The 24,553-nt window shown below is 38.9% G+C and overlaps 1 protein-coding gene across 2 annotated transcripts in view; it reads right to left on the minus strand.

The window, feature by feature from the left end:
* The window catches only part of GRM1 (glutamate metabotropic receptor 1), a 266,340-nt gene that overhangs the window by 145,005 nt on the left and 96,782 nt on the right, over window positions 1-24,553 (minus strand). The window lies entirely within an intron of this gene.

Consider the following 24,553-nt stretch of genomic DNA (forward strand, 5'->3'; position numbering starts at 1 on the left):
TTAGTGCTCCTACATCACTACTTTATCCATTTGATTTCATAATGTAAAGGGCTTATGGGTTTCCCCCTTCCACCCAATTCAGTTAGAGATTAAAGTGAGGAAAGTAACATGGCCATATATTTTCATATATAAAATACTGATCATCATATGAAGCTACACATCACATCTTTTTACATGGCAGCACAAGGAATTGTTGAGACCCAGCAATTATGTATTGTTTGCCCAGAAAATGAACTAGAGTTCTGATATCCTACCAAAATCTAAGGGAGATGTGAATGTCTGGGTCCCTTTTCCTACTGCTAGGTGTTATCATCAAATATCAAATCTCTTTGTTGCTGTTATTATATGCCTTCAAGTCAGTTCTGACTTATTGTGACCCTGTTATGGGATTTTCTTGGCAAGATTTCTTCAGAGATTTTTGCCCTTGCCTTTTTCTAAGGCTGAGAGACTGGTGACTTGCCCAAGATCACTCAATAGGTTTCCATGGCTGAGTGAGGATTCCAACTCTGATCTCCCAGAGTCCTAGTCCAACATTCAAACCATCACATGATGCCGATTTCTCAGGTCTTCTAGATCCAGACCATCCTGGAAAAAGAGTGACAAAATTCCCACAGCAGAGGTATGGAAAGCAGGGGCTGTGCTCACATGCAGCCCCCATGTGGTCTTAATCCTGTGTTTTGCAAGATAACATAGAAGGAAACTGCCACCAAAAACTGGCAGCACAAGCCAATGACAGTGCAGTGGCCAGTGAAACTGAGGACAAAAAAAATAAATATAACAAAATAATAAAGTGGAGTAGCTGAGTAACATAAACTATGAAGCTTACATAGATCAAGTCCTCACTTTCAGTTACATAGCTCATATATATTAACATATACTTACAGTGCAATGCACACACTTTACACCTTTGAAAAGCTTTGTTGAACTTTTTTTTTTTTATTAACACATAACTTTTAATAATATTAAACAACATATACGGAGAACTACACCTACAAACTATATCACTAACTACACAAACTAACACACCATACAAGATAACAGTATAACAAAGGAAAAAGAATAAATATGACCACCAGCATACTAGCTGATGGTTGTAGTTATCTAATTATTCTACTTCCTCTAAGTGTGTGTGTGTGTATACATATACATATATTCATATATACTTCCTCTAAGTATAAGTATATACAATGACAGTGCAGTGGAAAAAATTATGTTTCATCTAACTCATGATCATGAATACAGAATGGTTACCTAGATTTAGTAATCTATAACTGTATACTTCTACATATTATTCCATTCTACTATTTTTCAAATCCTAAAATTGCTATTTCCCCCAGTATTTTCTCAATAAATCAAGTATCAGTTCCTATTTTTTTCAAAAGTTATTAACAAAGCCCTCTCTAATCAAATTAATCCATTCATCCATTTCAATAAGGCCATACCTCCCATACCTTTTTTTTTTAAAATAAATCTCAATTTTCTTTTTAAAAAGATGTGGCACTTGGGCATTTCCAAAACCTGGAGAGCAGCCCCTTAGTTTCATCAGAGATAGCCTCCCTAATTCTGCGAGAAGATCTTTGAATTCTTGGTAGTCCTTAGGCTTCCTTTGAAAATCTGGATTAATATGATTTAATACGTACCTGAAGAATCTATCCCAAGAGGACCACAACCCTGCTTGCCAATTGCTTATTATCAGCTTTCTAGCTCAAGCCCATAGGGAGCTGTCCTTGGTACCACTGCACCAGTGTTTCAATGTAGTGGGAGGGGCACCATGTTGCCCAACCAACTCCACATTGCTGTGAAATCTTTATTTGGTCAACCAGAAGGTGTACAGGTCATTACACTCGTTTTTAAAGCCCAATGACTTTTGAAAAAATCATGCAGGGAAAGAAGAGTGACATTCTTAAAGTAATAGGCCTGCATCTTGCTTGATTGGAATATTATAGAGAGAAGATTTATGCAGACAGCATCCTCTTAGAAATGAAGACAGAAAAAGAGGACATTAAATTTTCTTTCTCCATTTTTGGCCTTATTGTGCCTCCCTCTGAGATCTGGATCTGTTTGTTGGTTTTTATCATTATATTATATTATATTATATTATATTATATTATATTATATATGTAATTAATATTTAAACTTTATAGTATAGTAGAACATATTATATTTTGTCTTCTTTATTGTTTTATTATTGAATACTTTAATATAAATGGGACTAAATCAGCATCACAGTCCTATTGCCTGAAGTCTGGAAGCCTATAGGAATAGTGCAGGTTTAAGTTAGGCTGCCTTCCTTTAAAATGTGTATATTTTCTTCTGCCCATTTTTAACCAACTCAGTATTTTCTAGATCAGTTGATCTCAGAAAAACTCTAGAATTAGGCACCAATCAAAGAATGAGGGGAAAATAGAGAAAGTGATGTTTTAAAATATCTGTTACCACACTGTGATGCAAAGACTAGAATATCTGTCTAGGACTACTGAAAACTGGGTTTAGCTCTGAAATTCACTAGATGACATTGTGCCTGACAATAATGTTTAGCCTAGGATGACTCACAGGGTAAGACTGCACCTTACCCAAAACATTTCAGAGATAATATAGTTGGTTAATTAAAATCTAATACTGTACAACTATCAGTGTGCCTGGCTATGTTGATGCAAAATGTAAAATGTTTTATATGAGGAACTGAGCTAATTCTCACCTCAGTTCCCCAAACATGAGTTTCAGGGTTGCCTAAGCTGTGTAGAGTCACATAGCAGAACTCTGTTCCTTGACTGCATGGAACAGGAATATATCCATATCTGAAGGGAAGAGACTTTATGACTGGAAATGGAGAACAGAAATGTTATTGTTGCTTTCTTTTACTGCCTTTCTTCTTGGTTACTTTTCTGCCTTTTTCAATTGGTAGGTTGGGATGGGGGATCGGTTCTGAACTTTCCTTCAACATAGATCCTCTTGCTATGAGAACCCAAACAAACAAGATGCAGACCTGTGACTTCAAAATAATCATTTCTCTTCTCTTGCTTTATTTTACCTAATGAAGAAGCCAATGGGCTTCAAAAAATCAACGTAATAAAATGTGTGCCTTTTGCTTGGCCTAATAAACGTATAGCCAAAATGTGTACTTTGGCTCTTAGGTAGCGTTTAATTATGCCTTTTCACAAAGTCATTTCAATTGAACCAGTATGTTTCCCTGCAGAGAAATATTTGTAGTTGTTCTTCTTTGGAAATTCATTAGCTTCTCTTCTTCTTCACCTTCAGACAAGAGAACAAATTAATTGGGGGGGGGGGGGTGTTCTGGAAAGAATGCAATGTGATATAGGTTTCCCTGATCCATTTTTCTTGGCACATGTAATCCCCTCTTGTATAGAATTTTGAGAATCTCCTCTTCCTCCTGAGATCATGCCATTAGATCTAAAAAACTCCAGTATTAATTGGAAGCTCAGATTTGCTCAGATACGAGTTCAAATGTTGTATCCCACCCAAATGGTTGCCTAGTAACAGCTTTTAAAGAGTGTTATTTGCTCTCTCAGCGACAAGCTGTTATTTCTCCCATCCTTAAAACAAAAATGTAAAGAAGGAGTAGAACTAGCAAATGAGAATCTACTAATTACTGCACCAAATAATAGTGTAAATAGTCCCATTTACTTGAACACTATGGTGACATATGACGTCTTCCTGATAGCCCACCAAATGGCTTCTTGGGCGAGAATAAGCCTGAATCATCATAGACATCAGAAATAAAGCTTAGTGAAGAAACCTAGCTGAAGAAACCTCAGGAAGTAAGAATTACATGGAAAACATCTAAATGAATCTCTAGAATTGCTGCCCTCAGATAAGTCAATGGTAGATCCAGGTGGGTGATGAATGCATGTGTCTCTCTTTGTGTCCCAAAACAGTTATGCAACCTTGCAAAATATTTAGCCTTATCTATCAGAGAACTCTGATGTCCCAACAAACTTCAAATCCCATAATCCCATAGCACTGAACCATGGCAGTTAAACCAGTGTCAAACTGCTTTATTTCTGCAGTGCAGATGTAGCCAAGATCTCAAGCCTTGATATTAATTTTTTGTCTTGCAAGCTTAATTTGCACTGGATTTTTCCTGTAAGCAGTAACATGAGTTCATGCTAAAGGAAAGCAGCAGAATGGTTTCATGGCATGTGTGAAAGGTGGTGGTAGGGAATGTTTTTTCTCTGATAAAAACTACAGATAATGCAAGTTTCTGTATGTGAAGCCTTAGATTATTTGACTTGGGTTAGTTAATCATCCTTTTGTCCATGCCAAAATGTTAAAAGAAAGGAACCTGTTAACTGTTAGCTGTTCTTTCAATATGAAGAACGTTAATTTGAATTCATATTCACTATTGTAAGGAGAAAAATGGGTGGTAGCAGTTCTGTTTAATTCATAAGGAAGAAGAGATTGTGATCATGCAGACATTCATTTCTCTTCCTGTTCAAACAAAGTGCTGAGCATTCTTTGAGGCAGGAGCAGCAACGTCAGCCTCTTCACAGAAAGACAACACTTCCTGTGGCAGGAGGATCACCATCAAAAGAGAGCAAGATCAGAAAACAAACATGGAGGCAGGTGTTTCAGACCATTTGCTTTGTTTCACAATATACTTTCTACAGGAATTTGTTGTTGCATAATGTTCTGGGGCCACTCTGTCACAAAACAGAGAGAACCTGTGTGATGTAGTAATCTGAATAATGAACTAGCAGCTTATCCACATTGCAGAAATAAAGCAGTTTGATACCACTTTAACTGTCATGGCACCGTCCTGTGCAATCCTAGGATTTGTAATTTGGTGAGATATTCAGCCTGGTCTGTCAGAAAGCTGTGATGCCTCATCAAACCAAATCTCAGGATTCTATAGAATAAGTCATGGCAGTCAAAGTGGTGTCATACTGCTTTATTTCCACAGTGCGGGTAAACCCTAGGTCTCTTTCACTCCCTGCTCAGCTAGGGAAACCTACTGGGTGACCTTGGGTAAGTCACAGTCTCCTGTTTTCAGAGAAATGTGATGGCAAACATCATCTGAATAAATATTAGCAGGAAAATCTGCATGACAAGTTTGCTTTACAGTCAACATAAGACAGAAATGACTTGAAAGCTGCTCCAGAGACTAAAATATAAACCAATGCATCCAAATTAGAGAAAGAGGATTCTACCTAAACATTACAAAGAGCTTATTTACTGTCAGAGCTGTTTACCAGTGGAGTCAACTGCCTGAGAAGGTGGAGATCTCTCTCTCTCTTTCTTGCTGCCTTTAAGCAGAGGCTGCATAGGTATCTTTCAGTGCTGCTTTGGTATTCATGCATGGCAAGGGGTTGGACCTTGTGGTCTTTTCCAGTCTAAGAGATTTATGTATTGGTTATTAAACTGATTTACTTCTCTCAGGTTTAAAGATGAATTCGGGCAACATCCTCATCTTATCAGATTTTTTTGCCACCGAATCTGCTGCCCAAATATAGCCTGGGTCCATCCCCGCTTCCAGAGCCGCTCCACTAGCCATTTTCTTAAGTCAGAAAACAGCTGGATCCGAAAAGAGCCAGGAAGAGCGGTTCTGGAAGTGGGGATAGACCAGGGCAGTTTGGGCAGCAAAAAACCATCTGATAAGATCAGAATGTCATCCAAATTCAGCTTTAAACTAGATAGAAGTAAATCGATTTAATAACCAATGTGATAAGCCTCTAAGATTCTGTGATTCTATGACTGAAATACACATGATCACAAAAGGAGGAAAGAAAGGTACCTTCCCCATGGGAGGTTCATTATCCTCTTCTTTCTGCAAGTTCATGTGTTAAAGATAAGATTCTTAGTCCAGGAATAGTCTTAGGTACAAAAATAATTGAAGGGTTTTTCACATTGAACTGCACTTCTAGTATTCAGGTATTCTGCTTAAACACCTATTTGGACTGAATCTAGCACAAGCCAAAGCAAGGCATAAATTAATTTGAAAAGTATAATTTATGAAATCAGTTTCTAACCTGCTTTTCAAATTAAAACTTTTGTCCAAGCAGACTACAAAATAATCAAAACCTGTAGACAATATTTGATACATAAATATGTAACATGATAGTAAAATAGCTACAAAAAATAAATCCCGATTTCAAAGCACAGTATCCTCAAATTCATGAAGAATGCTTCTGATGGGCCTTTTATTGTGCTGTCACCCAAAGAATTATATGTGAGGTTTCATTTTCAGACATCCCCTTGGACTTTATATGTTTTCTCAGGGCTTCTTCCATTTGTTTTGTTATCACAGAATATCTGTTAGAGAAAGAAATGTGGAACAAACTGATTGCTAATGCGAGGAGCCCTCTATCTGAAAGGCTTGTAAGAATAGAATAAATAAATCTTCCAAGGCTTCCAAAAGGCCAACAAAGAGGGCCACATATACTTGCCAAGAAAAGATATTCTCCTCCAGAGGTGTAGCTTTTTTTTGGGGGGGGGGATTAAGGTATTGCCCCCAATAATAATTCTGCTACCTCCAAATGAATGCTTTCCTTTAGTCACCCAATAAGCATTGTGCTTCCTGGAAAAAAAAGTTTTCCTTCAGTCCAGAAATTTGTACCACTTCAATAACTTCAGTTGAGTAATTAAAAATACAGTTTAGGCATCCAAAGAAAAAGGCCAAACTTACCAAGGGATTGTACATTTAATAAACAAATTTAACTAGAGTCAAGAGTTTATTTTAAATATATCCATGGCTTTGTTTGGAGTTGGCATTCTCCAAAAACAGTAAAAACCCATGGCTGCTCCCTGTTCTGTTACCAGTCAGGAAAGTGTGTGTAAAAAGGTTATTTTAATTTAGAAATCCAAACATCACCATTTTATTTCCCATCTTTGCCCCAAGCATGACTGGGGATGTTGCTGCATTAGAATATTCGGCAGAGATATAAGTCTCATTAAATTAATTATGTGCAATTACTATATTGTAAATATTAAGTTGCCAGTTTTATTTTAGAGCTACACTGTTCTTTCCTTGAAAATAATGACCTGGAGGTTTATTTATTCAGATTTACTGTCAGCCAATTCAGACGACACAATGCAGATTGATGTCAGTTACAGACTAATTTTGCCAACTCCCTCCATTGTATACTGCTTTATTTTAAAAAGTTTTGACTATTGTTTTTCCTTCCTTTACAAGTGCAGCTCATATTTTGACAAGTGATGCCTAAGGCTTTTTTACCCATGACAAAGTATTAAGTAGGATTGGAAAGGGATGTTTTTTTCTTCTTTTATAACTAGCAATTAAATTAAAGCCATGTGGAGGGAGGAGGTGGAGACTAGTATGTGTTTTGTCTCTTACTAGCATGCCATCAAGAGTGGCCCAACTACTGTTGCTATGGAAATGCCCCCAGCTTTCACACAACCAAGTTTTAAAGATTGATGGATTCTGATGCTTTTAATTCCATGATGAATACACCAAAACATCATTTTTGCTCAATTTTATATAAGTAAAATACTTGTTAATGGTATTTCTAGCCTTATCATCTCTATTTTAAAATATTATCCAACATCCTGAAGTGAGAGATGTACCTCCAGCATGTATTTATTTATTTGTATTAAAATATTTATAAGAAGATCTCAGGGTAACTCACAATAAAATCAAAGCAATAAATATATTAAATAAATAGGTTATATAACTGAAAATTATTTTAACTGGTTTTAAACTGTCTGTTTTAATATGGGAAAGTATTTAATGTATTTTTAATCTTTTAAACATTTTTAATTAAGTTTAGAAGATTAAAAATATATTCAATAATTTTCCACATTGAAACAGACAGCTTAAAACCAGTTAAAACAATTTTAGTTATATAAACTATAAAATGTGTACAGCCTGGATAAAATCGGTTTGGCCAGAAGGATTTACTGAAAAACCAGGTTTTAACTTAGTGTTGAATAATTTGAATGTTGGCACCAATTGGGCCTCCACAGGGAGGGAATTCCATAACCAGGGTGCCACTGCAGAAAAGGCCCTCTCTCATGTATTCCCACAAAGTATTTCCCTTACTAATGGAAAACAGAGGAGGGCCCTTCCAATGAATCTCAATTCTCAGGCAGTCATATATAGAGCCCCCTCAAGTATCACGGGCCCAAGGCATTTAGGGATTTAAATATTATTGCCAGCACCTTGAATTCAAAATGAAAACGTATTGGCAGCCAGTGCCTATAAGCCGACCTCATGTATAAGTGGAGGACAGGTTTGGAGCAAAAATTATGGATCTTGATATGACCCGTGCATAAGTTGAGGGTAAAACCCAAGGGCAAGAAACAAAGGATCTGAAGGATGAAGCAAAGAAAAATAATTCCAAAGAACTTTCAAAATTCCAGCAGGCATAACGGTTTCTGCTCACACTAAAGGCTGGATGGATGAGAGAGTAGAGAGGTGTGTGTGTGTCAGTGCTTTCAGAAAAGATTACACTTGCATTTCATCAGAGGTGTTTTATAATAAGAATAATAGAGGGAATACAGACCAGCATTTTGTGCCAGCCTGTCAGCAGAGTCACAGCGTAGCATCCGCATGCTGGACGCTGTGACTCTGCTCCCATTGTGCCATGATGCCACAGGCCTTTCTACATGGCATGTGGCATCATGGCGTGACTATTGTGCAGTCCCCAAAGGGTGTGTCGTCATGCTACCCATCGTAGCTATGACACCCCTTCCAGGGAGCAAAAAGGAAACCCCTTTTGGGGGCTTCTTTTTTGCTCCCTGCAGAGGCTGCGGCATGTGGTTGCCATAGCCTCAACCCGGGGCAAAAAGGGGTGGCATCTCACCACCTGTCTGTACAGCCCCAGTGTACAGTACTTACGTTGACCCATGGAAAAGTTGACTCAGGTTTTGGGGGTCAGTTTTTTAATAAAAATTTCTAGGAGCTGGGAGGTGCTGGGAAGGGTTCCTGCTGCTTACTGGTACGAATGGGCCGGCAATTCAGACAATGAAGACACAGTTGTTCTGGGCTCCTGGGAGGGGGAAAATGGGAAAGGAAGGGTGCACTCCCTTGTTTCTTTTCCTCTTCAAACAGGCCACCTGCTTCTTCATCATCTGAATTCCCTCTCTCATTACACCACCCTCCTTAAAAAAAACCAAAACCTACTTTCCTTTAATTCCACATAGATTGTGTCTCTTTTCTTGTGGCATATTTGGTAACTTCTCCCTCCTCCGCCTCCTATTACTTTTTCCCCCCCATAAGCAATATCTTCCCTATTAGGCATTTTTATACATCTTGAATAGAAAACCAACAGTGTTCACAAGAGAAAGGCCTTCACATTTGAACCTTCAAACAAATGGTTGTTATGGCAACGGAATGCATTTACTGCAAGAAGGAAGAGGTGGCAATGTGAGGATATGCTAAAAAAATACACATGCACACACACACACAAACCCACACCACCCTACACCTATATGTTTAAAACGCTATTGTTTGATATCCTCAGATAGGCCTTAGGTATATAAACCCTCTTCAGACAAATGCCTTAGAAGTTAAAACTCTGTTGGAAAATGGTGCCTGTGAGCAGTAAAAGCTCCCTTCTTTCCCTTCAAAAATTTAAAAATAATTTCAAACTGCTTTATGCCCTAAAAACACTGCCAGCACGCTTGAAAAGCAAGGCTGGGTATTATATTTTTCTCTGTCAACATGCCTCCCACAGAGCAGCCGGGCCTTTTTGAATAACGCTGATACTGAAACAGCAAGGTGTCAGAAATGGTCCTACTAACAATATAAACTTCTTAGATAGGAGGAGGGCAAGCAAATGTATACTTTAGCACACAGTTAGAAAGCAGAGCAGCAGCAGTAACTATACCAATAAATATTTGCCACAGCAGAATCAATTAATTGGACATAATTTTCTTTCTGCAGGAACTGGCACAGAGCATCACACAGAAGGCAGAAATTGGAAGGAAACTGGTCAGTGGAATGGACTGCTCTCCCAGGAGGTTACCACTCCTCACGAACCACCTCTATACTACTGGGAAACTCTGAGGTTGAAATAGTACATAGCTAGGATTTACATCTTATTGCTCTTTCACATGTACCTGCAGATGGGGCCATTTATCTTAGGTCTCTGTCATTTTCTGAAACATCCTGAGAGAGCTGGAGCCAGATTTGATCCATGTTGGTAACGGCACCCCCTCCTCACTCATCACCTCAATGGTGGTATGAATACCCTCCCCTAGCTTTAACCTAAGGGTGGAGATAGCTGCTGGAACTGAATGTTGCTTCTTATGCCTGCCAACTATTATTATTATTATTATTATTATTATTATTATTATTATTTAAATGCCATCCATGTACATGGTGCTTTACAAGCAACAGCATAATAAAACATCTATATGCTATTCAATAATATAAAATACTAAAATACAATATTAAAATACAATAAAAGCACACAGACAGATGTAATGCGAAATAAATAATTGCTCTAGAGAAAATGCCAAAATGTGGTCTTCTGGATGCTGTTCCCATGATTCCTTACATTGGTTTTGCTAGGTAGGGCTTCCAGGAGCTAGATGCATAATGTGTAGGATTGCCTTATTCCACTTCCCCAAATCCATTCACTCTGTTGCACATATTTTTTTTCAGCTTTGCATAATGTACTAATAAAGGATATTGTTTAATCTTGCCTGTTGCACAAAATAAATTAGTTGTCTTCTTTTTCTTCACTATGTCTCTGTCTTTCATAATTTACAAGCAATGACCTTGTCACAATGAAGTTAACAGATAAAGTGGAAGAAGGCATGTCATGTTATTGTTGATAGTTGCCTTAAACTATAATCTAGGCATTCAAACCTCTTTATTCATGAACAGAGAGAATTTTCTATCCACAATGCCTGTTCATCTAAGTAACATTAACTAAGTAGCTTAGAACTAAGCTCTTTGGGGTTCATGCAAGTGACATGGGGTCTGAATAACATAGGGCAAAACCCAAGGATATTCTGATATAAGTGAGGTATTTTGTCAGGAGAAAAGGAAACTATTTTTGGCCTTTCTACAAATCAACAGAACTCATTTCAGTTATATAATTAGTCTCTGATGTGTAAATTCTAAAATCACATTGTTACATTACTGGTTACACTGGTAAATGAAAATTATCTATTTGTACTTGAATCAAAGTCCTTTTTATCTTCCTAGGCCAGCCCAGCTCCTCAAAATTGCCCAAACACATGGCTCACACTAAGAATCAGTATCCCCTTTTTAACAGAAATAATTCTCAGATTGAGTTTCAAGAGAAGGCATGTTTCAGTTTATTTTAAACTGAACAGATTTACATGAAGGTGTAATTTGTGATTCCAATAGGGATCCAAGAAAGATGACAGAAAGGCTGTGTGTGTGCATATGTGTGTGTATGTGTGCTTTCAAGTCACCTATTGACTTATGATGACCCCATACATTTCATAGAATTTTCTGAGGCAAAGAATACTCAGACATGGTTTTGCCAGTTCCTTTCTGTGAAATATAGCTTACACCACCTAATATTCCTTGGTGCTTTCCCATCCAAGTACTAATCAGGGCTGATCCTGCTAAGCTTTCAAGATCAGATGGGAGCGGCATCCTTTTGGGTATTCAGAGAAAGGCTGGATCCAGAAAATTCGTGCACCATCCTGTCTTATCTGAACAGAATGATGATTAAAGAGTAACATCTGAACAACTTTCTAATAATATTTATTCTTGTAACGATCTCTTTCTCAAACCTTAGCATTTAAACTTTAATGGGTGTGATATCACAAGGCTCAGTATGAATGAATGAATGATTTATTTATAAACCGCTATTCCTGGCAGATCATAGCGGTGTACAATATTATCAAAAGATACAAAGTTACAGTCAATATGAATGTCATGAAGCAAAGTTATAATGACCATCTATATCTTGGTCAAGTGAGGTAACAAAATAAATGCTCAAGATATTATACATCACAGCTCTACAGCTCTAATTGTTATATGAGAAAAGGAATTTCTAAAATTGATTTCCGTATTCATCCAAGGTGACAATTGGTTCACCTTAGGTCCTGTGAAAGATAGTGAGACTTTTTGGATTACAAGTGGCAGAATCTCTGGAGTTTATTGCTCAGCATTTTAAACACGGGATAGAGGTGGGGGTTATCACACACTAAATTGCCGCCAAACCTCCAGCCGCCATCAGCCCAGCTCCCACCTGGGTCCCTGCTGTGCTCCGCCAGCACTTTTTAGACGCTGGAATGCTTTTTGACTTCTAAAAAGTGCTGGCAGAGTGTGGTTGGGACCCGGGCTGATGGCGGCTGGCAATTTGGCGTGATTTAGTGTGCGATAATCCCCTCCTCCATCCCGCATCCTGGCTACAGCCTGGGAGGCTGGAGCCAGTTTAAAATGCTGAGTGATAAGCTCCTCTCAGATAGCATGGGGCTTGTAAACCACAAAGTGACATTTCCAAGTTCGAATGAAATCAAGATACTGCTGGACCAATAAGGCTCCTCTAGGTTAAAAAGGGGCAGTGCTAACTTCTGCATCAACTGCATCAAGGTGACTTCTACTCATGGCAATTCAATGAAAGAGACAATTCCATGTCACCTTGTCATCAACTACCTTGCATAGGTCTTGTAGGCTCAGAGCCATGCCTTCATTGATTGAGTCTATCCATCTGCCCCAGCTTATCTTTTGAAGTCCATTGGGACCAGATCCTTCAACCCACACACTGGTAAATCCACACTGGTTGCATTTCAACAAGTGTTATTTAAGGAAATCACAAGCTGACCAGCAAGTTTGTAAGTAGAAAGGAAACTAAATTTGTCTTGTTCATTATTCATTAGTGAATATTCACACATCCCTCTCTTCCTGATATGTTGTGAAAAGCATCTGTATTTTAAATGTCAAAAAAATTGTGCAGGGGTGTTAGGAAGAAAAAGTGCAAACCGTGACAGAAACTATAAATGTCATTATCTTATCTAATGATATGTCCCAGTTTAAAAAAGAGAGTTCAAAGACACTCTGTTTTTTAGGGCAGAATAATCCCTGGTGGTACAGGTTTCTATTCTTATCTCTGTTTCATTGTTCTCTAAAATTATAACCTCTTTGTGTTGTCATATTTCACCAGGTGTTTGTTATTACAGGACAAGGCCAGCATTGTTGGATCATGTGGATGCATCAATTAACTATTGTGACTAAGCTTAGAGTATGACCCACAGCAGCCTTTCTCAGCCTTGTGTCCTCAGTATGGTTTAGACTACAACCACCATCATTCACCATTATAGCAGAGGCTGTAGCCAGGGCTGGTCCAAGATATTTTGCTGCCTATAGCAAAGAACAAGATAGAGAAGTCAACTTGACTGGCAGCTGGATTACAGCACAACACGAGGTGCCACCATGCTTTCACCATCTCTCAGTTCAGCAGGCTAGTTTAGGAGGTGCAGGAAAAGCTTTATTCTCCAAGACAGTGAAATAAGCAAGCAACTCAGGAATGATAGTGGAAGGGACCTCCACTACTTCCTTTTGCAGCATCTAATGGTAGGACCAGTCTGAGTCAGGATCTTGTCAAGGCACTATGCTAGTGTAATAGTGAATTACACTACCTGTCTCAATTTATACAAATCTTTTTACACTTTATTTCTTTCAGGAACATAGACTATAACCTGCATAAGGTCTTGAAAGCATGTGACTGGCCTGTTCACCGTAAAAACGGCCTTGACACTGTGACAGTTTTCAAAAATAGCTACTGTATATTCAAAAATTCAGTTCATAACACCACATTGCTTTAAATTTGTGCAAGTATTCCCTCCTGTTCATTGTCTGTTGCTTATATGCCCAAATAAGGTTCTTGTTTGTTTTGTTTTGTACCGTAATTGTTGATTGTGTTTGCTTTTATTGGTGGGGGTATTCCATCACAACTCAGGACATATCAGTAGCATGTTTACAGATAGTGAACAAATGCTTGTAATAAGTTGAAATGGACTTGATGACTGTCTCAATGAGATTTTATATTAATCTATAGCTTGTTATTTGCCCAGCCGTGAAATACTTGGCCAACTGTTCAATTGATATGTTAGTCAATAATGGCAAAAGTATGTAAAGCAAACCAAACATGAAGATAAAAAGAACTGTTATGTGAATTTTTTAATAAGCTATTGTTATGCAACAACTGAATCTTTGTAATCAATTATTTATAGCTAAGTTACACAAATATAAATGCATGTTAATGATATTCAAAAGAGTATACTTCATTATTCCTATCCTGAAACCCTAGAGATAGTCCAAATTGTTTTATATTTTTAAAATAAAATTACACAAATAAAACTCAAATAGCTATTAAGAACAAAGCTAAATTTTAAATGCCTTCGTGGCTAGAGCATAGTGTTCAATGTGAAACCATGTTACAGCTTCTGTTCCCCAAAGAGGTGGGAAGGAGAGAGAGGGAAGGAGAGAGAGAGAACGTCTAGGGCCATACAAGGTGCTACCTAAAATTTGTAAAATTTAAAAATAATAATAACCGTGCAAAGGTGAGCAATCCAAATCAGCAGGATGGTATTGATATGTGAAGGCTGTACTGAAACCTTGATGAAATTCTCTGTCCCCCAAAACTGGGTTAATGGTTTGGGCTACTACACTCAGAATTTCCAGCTATCTTGGCTAGAAGTCATACTGGCTGGAGATTCTGGTAACCCAGGAAAGAAAGCTTTGGAAGCTCTGCTTTCTAAACAAATGTGCTTCCCCCCCACGCCCCACCCCAGATGGGATGGTATCATGGTAGCTTCCTCCTCCAGGATGAATGGCAATCCTAGGGTAGGACGACTTTTATCGGGACAATGGAGGGGTGTGAATTAACACCTCAGTACCCCAGTGAGAGTCAGTATGTCATAGTAGTTTGAGTGTTGGACTACGACCCTGGAGACCAGGGTTCGATACCTAGCTCAACATGAAACCCACTGTGACCTTGAACAAGTCATATGCTCTCAGCCCCAGAGGAAGGCAATGGCAAACCTCCTCTGAACAAATCATGCCAGGAAAACCCCATGATAGGGTCGCCTGAGGGTCACCATAAATTGGAAACAACTTGAAGGCACACAGCAACAACAATAACCAAAATGTTACAGTTCCTGGACCCAGATCCTAATTTTGTGTAGACTCCCTATGCCTGCTATTAATTAAACATCTGTGAAATACAATCATGTAATCCCTTTATTATTTAACTTGGCTCTGCATCTATTTCATCTGTGCTATCATTTCATCTACTCAATGATTAAACTGGTCAGCTTAATCATTGGGTTGATGAAATGGTTGACTCAGGAGGCAAATGTAGGAGATGGCAGAAATGAACTTCAACAGAGAGAAATGTAAGGTACTGCACTTAGGGCGAAAAAATGAAATGCACAGATATAGGATGGGGGACACCTGGCTTAAGGAGACAACATGTGAAAGGGATCTAGGAGTCCAAGTAGACCACAAGTTGAACATGAGTCAACAGTGCGATGCGGCAGCTAACAAGGCTAATGCGATTTTAGGCTGCATCAATAGAAGTATAGTGTCTAGATCAAGGGAAGTAATAGTGCCACTATATTCTGCTCTGGTCAGGCCCCACCTGGAATATTGTGTCCAGTTCTGGGTGCCACAATTCAAAAAAGACATTGAGAAACTGGAGCGTGTCCAAAGGAGGGCGACTAAAATGGTGAAGGGTCTGGAAACCTTGCCCTATGAGGAACGCCTTAGGGAGCTGGGGATGTTTAGCCTGGAGAAAAGAAGGTTAAGAGGTGATATGATAGCTCTGTTTAAATATTTGAAGGGATGTCATATTGAGGAGGGAGCAAACTTGTTTTCTGCTGCTCCAGAGACTCCACCTCAACATTAGGAGGAACTTCCTGACAGTAAGGGCTGTTCGACAGTGGAACACACTCCTTCTTCGGAGTGTAGTGGAGTCTCCCTCCTTGGAGGTCTTCAAACGGAGGCTGGATGGCCATCTGTCGGGGATGTTTTGATTGTGATTTCCTGCATGGCCTAGGGGTTGGACTGGATGGCCCTTGTGGTCTCTTCCAACTCTGATTCTATGATTCTATGAAATCTGAGCATCAAATGGCCTAAATGTCTTCCCCACCCCACCCAGCTACTCTGGGTGGTAAATGTGTTAAAATATGCTCTCCCATTGCCAATACTGAAGAAAGATTCAAAGGCTACACTATATGGTTTTGAATGTGGAAGGGGGCACCATCTTATTCTTTATTTTAGGGGCTGTACATACAGCCCTGAAGGGGCGGCCTCCAGCCACCCCTTTCCTAGCCAGATTGGAGCCACAGCAACTTTGTGCCATGGCCTAATCTGGCCTTTCCAGGGCGTGAAAAGGAGCCGCAAAAAGTGGTTCCTTTTGGTGCTCTGGAAAGGATGTCATAGCTTTGGCAGCGTGGCTATGTGGCGCTCCTTCAGCGCTCCCTTGTACGGACGCAGTGCCAGAAGAGCACAGGGGCACCACACATAGTGTGGAGCAGTGCATGGCATCATGGGACCCTGGGGACAGAGCTGGGGCATGCGTTGTGAGGATGCTACACCCCAGCTCCTCCCCCATGCCAGCCCAAAGTGCCAATCTGTATAGAGCCTCGGGCAGAAAATAGCTTGGCCAGCTCTACCTGTGCAGATCTCCACCTTGACTCCGTCAGGATGGTGGTGGCAGTAGTGAGATAAAGGCCTTACCAATGCCTCCAACAGTTGTTATGCAATAATGTTAATTTTACAAGGTGGGGTTCCACCTACCAAAGAAAAGCATTGTTGCCTTCATGGGATTTTTGGCACTCTCCCAACCCTAGCTTAATTTATAAATATTGGCTGGCTATTGGAGACTTCATCATTAGTAATGAGGCCAGTGCACATAGCAAGGCAAATAGTCATTGGTCTCAAGTATAAAATTTATATAAATTATTCACTACAATCCAAACTAGCAAGAACAACCATGTGTTTGTACATACTTAGGCTATAGACACCACCTGTTCAATAAGAGATGGAGCATAGATATTCATAATTAATAGTAGAATACATACAGTAAAATGTAAAGGCAAAATTCATTTTACAATTCATACTGTACAAGTAAGGTTCTCATGACTCCCATAATTTTTATCATATGACAATGCATTCAGCATAAGCTGGTTATCTAGAGCAAGTGCAAAGAAACAGTGATAGTCTAAAATTCTCTCCTCTAGGCATTGACATTGTATTCATTTTTAGAACAGTTTAATTGGTATCTACATATCTGGGATATTTTCCCCTTACTTGTATTCCCAAGCAAGAGAGGGAAAGGAAAAAGAAGGGCTAATCCACTTTATAAATTAGCACATACACAGTGGTATAGAATTGCTTCTGTTTTATCATTTTGACATTGGCTTGGTAACACTTAAGAAAAACAAATCCTGTAACTGCATGCAATTAACACCCACTAAGAACTTTGTATACACAATCTCAGTGTGTTCAAAAGCACCTTTTTCATTTGCCTCCATTGTGATACAATCAATTTCTGGCTTATGTCAGCCTGTAATTATGTGCATGCACAGCAAGTTGTTTCCTTCTTCCAAAAGGCTCAAAAACTGTAGATTAGACTGTGCAGTTTTCTGACCAGAGACAAAAGGGGAATTGGTGAGGGGGGTAATAATGTCACATGATACATAAAATCCTAAACATATAACTGCTTGGTTGAGCCTACTCATCAACTTTTCAAAGATGAAAACTGAGACATCTGTGGTTGAGAGACAGTAGAATGTGGTCAACAAGGTGTGGCCAGGCAACAAGTGGGCAAAAGGTATTGATAACTGAAAATACTATTTTAAGCATAGAAACCCTGGAATGTATGCACTAAAGTTTAGGGACGCCTGCACTTACTGGTGATGGTGAGACTCCTCTTTTCCTCTCCTCTTCTCTCCCTCCTGCTAATTGAGTACAAACTACCATTGTACTCAGTTTGCAACAACTGAAGTAAGAAAATGATGAAAGAAGAAGGACAAGAAGCAGAGAGAAATGGGGAAATTTTAAAGGCAGCTGAAAAGGTGAGACAGCATAGAATTAACTATAGCCATTCCAAACTGGGACATCTGGATGCTATGGCTGAAACTATTGTTACAGGCCCTCACTCTCGGCTCTGTCTACTAGCAGGTCTAGATTTTACTTCATTTTAGGAATGAAAAATCAATATTTTTTGAACAGCCTAGAAAACGTCTTTAAAAACATACATTTCAGATTAAGTGTGGGTAGCTGAGATAGGGATAATTTTGTTCAGTTTACAATGTGATAAGAACTTACCAAATTTATACTTTCTAAAGCAGTATGTGGAGAAAAACATACAATCATCCTTTGCCATTCACACTGCTTGGAATTTTGTGATTCAGTTCTCCAAACAAACAAACAAACAAACAAAATCAGACAAAAATGCATATGTGTGTGAGCACAAAAATGTGTGTATATGTATACTTCTGTTAATGAAATAGATGTGTTTCTTGGCATTACTTCTTTAATAGAAAATTTGCTACTAGACGTAGAAATATCATGGGATAGGGTCTTACACCACACAAGAAGAAGAGCAGTTCTGCATGTTTCAGCAACCATTTGTTTTTACAGCTAACATGAAATGAAATGGGGGGATCCCAGTCAGGAAAGCCTTACGTAAGTAAACACAAACATTTTGAACCTTCTAGAGAGCACTTCCAAAATCTTCCAAAATACATCCAGGAATGACTTTTTCTTTCACCATCCTCTACGTTTCTTATAATTTCCATTTTGGTGGTCAGACTTACAGATCTATGCTTTGTAAAACTTGTTGGGCTAGGGGGACTTATCTGATCTCCCCCTTTCTCTCTCTCTTGCTATTCACCCATGTTCAGTAAAGTATTGTGGAGGCAGCTTTTGGTTTACCTTGCCTGTTGTAGGCAGGCACAAACAGCTATTATAAGAGCTGAGCAGAATCTGCTAAAGCAAAATCCTACTTTTTCCCAGCTCAAGCTTTATTGTATTGTTCAGTACAGATATCCTGCTGGAACCCAGCATTAAAGGTCTCTTTCTCCAGCTCTCTTTCACCATTCTTTCAATGCTGATGATGCCAGAAAACTCCAGCTTGACACAGAGCAAGAAGGAAAGGGAGAGAGAAGTGGATATAAAGAGGAATTTCTTTGACAGTGGCTTTCTTAACTGTGGTATGCCTATATTAATGGAAAGTTCAAAAGAATCTTGTATAATAGTAAGCATACAAAATGCATACAAAAATGTGCATGTTAGATGGAAGTTATACAAATGCATTTTTAAAACAACAACATCAACAACCAGTTAATAGGAAAACAGAATAGCACAAATACTTAGGGAAACGAGAAACTGACTAAAGCTGAAATGGATACATCTCTAGTTGGGAGGTATTTGAGGAAACTATTGTGATTCTACTGCTGTAATATATAATACATTTTCTCCATACACACACACAAACACACACACACACACTTTGAAAAGAAGCTGATAGTTGAACCCTGCACATGTCTACTCTACAGTTAGTCCTTTTCAGGTCAGTGGAGTGTGCTCACAGCTGAATAAATACAGGATTGGAACTTAAATTATGTTTAAGACACAAGTACAATCAACCCTCGGTATCCACAGGGGATCCATTCCATAAACACACACACACACACACACCACATATACCAAAATCCGTGGATGCTCGAGTCCCATTGTTCCCAATGGTGGTGCAGCCATGTGGCTGTGCCACCATTAGGGACAATGGGACTTCACCTGTCCTCATGCAGGGATATCTTCCTTCCTCCCTCACTTATGATGCGTGGGTGGCAGGGGGCTGCCATCACTTCCTCCTCCTCTTCCTCCTCCCTCCTCTCACTGGCAGCAGGCAGGCAGCTGGAGGCATGGGACCACCACTGCTTCCTCTGCCCCCTTCTCTTCTTCTTCCTCCCACCTCTTCTCCCTCCTCCTCTCCCTCCCTCCCTTCCAGCTTTCAGCGGTGGCGGGCAGACAGCTGGCAGCATGGGACTGCCACTGCTGCTGTCGCTTAATCTTCCTCCTCCTCCTCTTCCTTTGCCACCAGTGCTGCCTTAATACAGGTTTGCCATCCATGGATGATCAAATCTGCAGATAGCAAGTCTGTGGATGCTGAGAGCGGACTGTAGTTTTAAGCAAACAAACAGGATGGCTTTGAAGACATAGCCATGTTAGCCTGGAATATCAGAATACAAAGGGATCTTGTAGCAGCTTTGATACTGAGTGTAGCATAAGTTTTGGTAGACTTGTATGATACATGAGGAAGCAGACCAAGTCTACGAAAGTTTATGATATGTCTTTTGCTCAGTCTCAAATGGGCTACAAGAAGCCTGTGCAAACAAGATGGCTTATTTCCTTGAATCAAAACTACCAGATGGGAGACGACAATGACAAGGGTAGACAGAATATATCTAATTTCTCCTCTCCCTCTCCTGTACTTACAGCCTGGCAATAACATCACAGAAGAGCAGGGTCAGCCCTACCATTAGACATAGTGGGGCAGTCATATCAGCCAGAAGCATGTATTACAACAGAAAAGACAGCGCACTGTTGATTATTTGATTTGTTATTATTGTTCTTTTCTGTGGCTTAGCTATGGGGAAGGACAAAATGACGACATTGTCCCTCAAATAAGAATTCTGTCCTGAATAAAAATTTCCTTCAGTCCCCAAATTTCTAGCATTGCAGAGAGTGAGATACTGAAACTGTTCACAACTAGAACTGCTATATTTTCTGCATTTGCATTCCTTTGGAACTTTGCTTGCCACTTTTCTTTGAGTGCTTAAATTGTATTTCTAGTGGTTCTGCTGAAGTCACTAAACACTAGATTATCACAGTGGCAGAAACCTGGGGACTGAAGGAAAATGTCACAGGGGAGAACAAAACTCTTGTTTAGGAATGGTAATTCCCCCTCACAACTTCATTCTGGGAAAGATACTTCAGAGTTCTTGTTCCAAAACAAGTGGTCTGGTTTGTGGGTACTAAGCATATAGAGATGGATGGATGTAGGGAGGCAAAGAGATCATTTGGTACCCTGTTTCATTCAACAAATGCAAGACCCTGGAGGATGAGGCTGGTCTGATCCCCGTGCAACTCATAGGGAAGGGAACAGTTCAGTTATTCTCAGAACTCAAGAAATTGGATATTATTAAACTGAGATACAAAAGGGGAGACACACATTTCTTTTTGCTTGTAAATGCTTTTATTTTTTTTAATTATATTCTGTTTTTAAACAAATGACCCGTTTTAATATTGTTATAGTTTAATTCCATTTTTAATTGTCACTTTCACTTTTTAATTATACTGTGCTTTTAGAGTGTAAACCACTTTGAGTCCCAATTTTGAGGGGAAAGTGGGATACCGATAATAATAATAATAATAATAATAATAATACAGTGCGCTCACATCGTATAGGCTACGGTGCGCCCCGGAAGAAGCCATGGCGTGCCTTGGAAGAAGAAATGGGGATCTCGCCCATGCTGCATGCGGCCTACCGCACCGCAGGCATGAGACCCATTATTTTTAATGGGGCTCCACCATACATGGGTTTTCCCTTACATGGGTGGTGGTGGTGGTCCAGAACGGATCTCCTGCATAAGAGAAGGGCCCACTGTAACAACAACAACAACAACAACAACAACAATATTTCTAACCCATCCTACAGTTTTCTTTTGTGAAATAAGCTCTTGACTGAAATGACCAATACATAACATAGTTAAACTTTCAGGAACAAATGCTGATATTTATTGCAGAGAAAACATGTCATCACAGTGACACCATTTCATTTATGTCTGGATTTATTCTTTTTCATTGCTCCTCCCAGGGCCAATGTTCAGTAGAGAAAATTTGGTAAGTGTTAAAAATGGATTTTCTTTTCTATTTCTTCCTTTCTTTTTCTTTTTTAAAAGACAGAGCAAATCTTTACGTATCCTCGAAAAGCTTTTTTAAAAAATCACATCAACAGAAAACCAGGCAACCTCATAACAAATAAGACAGCAATGAAGTGTTGGATGTTGTGAATGTCATGAAAGATCTCAGCCTAGATAAAAGCATACGAAAAAATGAACTTAAGAACAGAGCTCATCTCAATCAGGAGAACTCATTCAACACTTATATATTTGAAAATTGATATGGATGATTAATAAAGCTTCATTACAGGAACAGCATAAGGCAGAGCTGACTTGGAACACACAGCAACACATCACAACAAGATCAGATAGAGCTGTTGTGGAAAATCTCTAGCTCCAAAACCACTGTAGCTGTGAGCCTTTCCATGGGTATGGAATTTAGGTTGGTCTCAGCTGGAAGTTCAAAAGCTTCCTTTGCATATTGAGAAAAGATCACTGGCTTAAAGGCAATCATCCTGTACCTGATCCCATTCCTAACAGTATGCTAAGAACTTTTTGAAATCTCTTCAAAGTCTATGAAGACTGAAACCTTTAACCTCTTTCCCAGCGCGCTTCATAGCTAGTTGTAGCACTCAGAAGCCATAATAGTAATTTTAGGCCAGTCAATAAAACAACACAGTTACTGTGAGAGGAACTCAGGAGGATGCTTTACAATGCTACAAAGAATATTGATAGATAGCACTTGAACTTATGGATGCATGTGCTTCACCTGCTCAGAAGTATGAGATGTACAGTGTAGTGCTATAATATGTACTCAAATATAAGCCCCAGTGATGTCAGTGCAATTCTGTACATATTTATAAAAAATAATCCCATTGAATTCAGTGATGATTATTTCTGAGAAAGCATGCATAGTCTGGCACATTTGTGATGCAGTGGAATAGTTTTGGTATGTCTTTCATTTCAAATGAGATCTTTTTCATTCAACATACAATTAATCCCTCATTAGCCACAGTAATTGTGTAGCTACCTTGAATCCCTATATTGGGAGAAAGGCAGGATATAAGTAAACATAGTAAGTAAGTAAGTAAGTAAGTAAATAAATAAATAAATAAATAAATAAATAAATAAAATTTACCCTACAGGTCAGATGGTGTCCCATGGTGTTTCTGCTAAAGCCTTGAATGGAGGAGTGGTTTTGACCCTGCCTCTCGATAGCTTTTTAGCATGGTAGAACATAGTGAGGAACATTTCAAGAAGATTGAAGAAATGAGTGGGATGGGATGTCTTCTTTGTGCAGCTCCAAGGCTGATGGGAGCCCTGTAAAGAATATTTGTTGTTGTTGTTGTTAGGGGCTGAGGGTGCACAGTAAAGCTTTTGTTTCTGGCATAGAGAGAAATTTTTGTTGATTTTATTTAATCTTTCGTCAGTGCTCAGCATGGAGAAAAGCATGTTCTGCATACAGATGGAAAACACAAGGGCCCTGAAGTAGGTGGGTGGGCAGGAAGAGATTGTGGCAATCCTAACTCAGGGTAAACATAATTGAACTCACAGAGATTTAAAGAGAGATTTTGAAGAGTAATACAACCATGGGCTCTGATGAACAAATATTTCAGTTGTGGTTCCTTCCTCATTTGAATGTTTTCTCAAACTCCTTCCATTCCCCTTTGTACAATTTGACAATAATCAGGGATGCTGGCAGAGGGATGACTGATTCCACAATGTCCTTATTCAGCAGAAGGGTAGAGTTAGTGCAAACACTGTGTAACCACATGAGTGTAGATTTACAAACCACAAGTGTGATTCATGGTATCAAACATTATTTCCGTATGGGGATCTATGCATCTTGGCTCTTTAGCAGGGAAGTCTTTGGTATGGAGACTCCTAAAACAAGGGCAATTACTTCCACTTGAGCTCTAGGACCAGTGAAGCATTTGGTTAATTTGATGTGTTTCCTTACTGTGAATAAGTTTTAAGTATCTTCTGTGTCCTTTTAAATAAATAAATAAATAAATAAATAAATAAATAAATAAATGATATAAACAGTCTCATTGTGGAGCCACTAATTACACAGAGCTGTAACATTTTCAAAACAACAATTCCCTTTCCCCTCCTACACTCATAAAGGCAGAGCTTTCTTGGTTTTCACATTTTAAAAATGGTTCCTTAACAATGGGTTCAAAGATATACTACAGAATATCTCATATACAGAGATAATCCCCTCACCACAGCCGATTAATAATTTTATGAAACCTGATATTAAAAGAATATTAATAGTACATAGAAACAAGCAGACTCACAATCTTTAAGGGACATTCCACTGCCCTTCTTCAGTGTTTTGAGTGTAAAAAAAATCATTTTTTGTCCAAAAACATCTTGTATTTGCAAAAGCAAAGCAAAAAAACCATATTATTCTGTGCAAAGAAAATATTCACCAAATGAAATATTCACCAAAAAGGCACAATATGCAAAGTGAAAAATGTGCAAAATTCTCACCCATTGGGGGAAAACCTTTGGTATTTTTTTCCTTCTTGTATATGAGAGCAGAATAAGAAAAGATTTACATTTCTTCTCCAAATGATTTTATGTGGAGCCTTTTCATATTATACAATTACAACCCTATGATTTATCTCTTAACTGTCATTGTTAATCTTATGCAATGCTTGGTGAGGCACTGTAGTTGTTTAGCTGAGAACTTTTAATGCCCCTCCCTGAACTGCAAAATCCAGGATTA

The sequence above is a fragment of the Sceloporus occidentalis genome, unplaced genomic scaffold (assembly GCF_023333645.1).
Source record: "Sceloporus occidentalis isolate IW3139 unplaced genomic scaffold, rSceOcc1.0.p SCAF_6, whole genome shotgun sequence".
Lineage (NCBI taxonomy): Eukaryota > Metazoa > Chordata > Lepidosauria > Squamata > Phrynosomatidae > Sceloporus > Sceloporus occidentalis.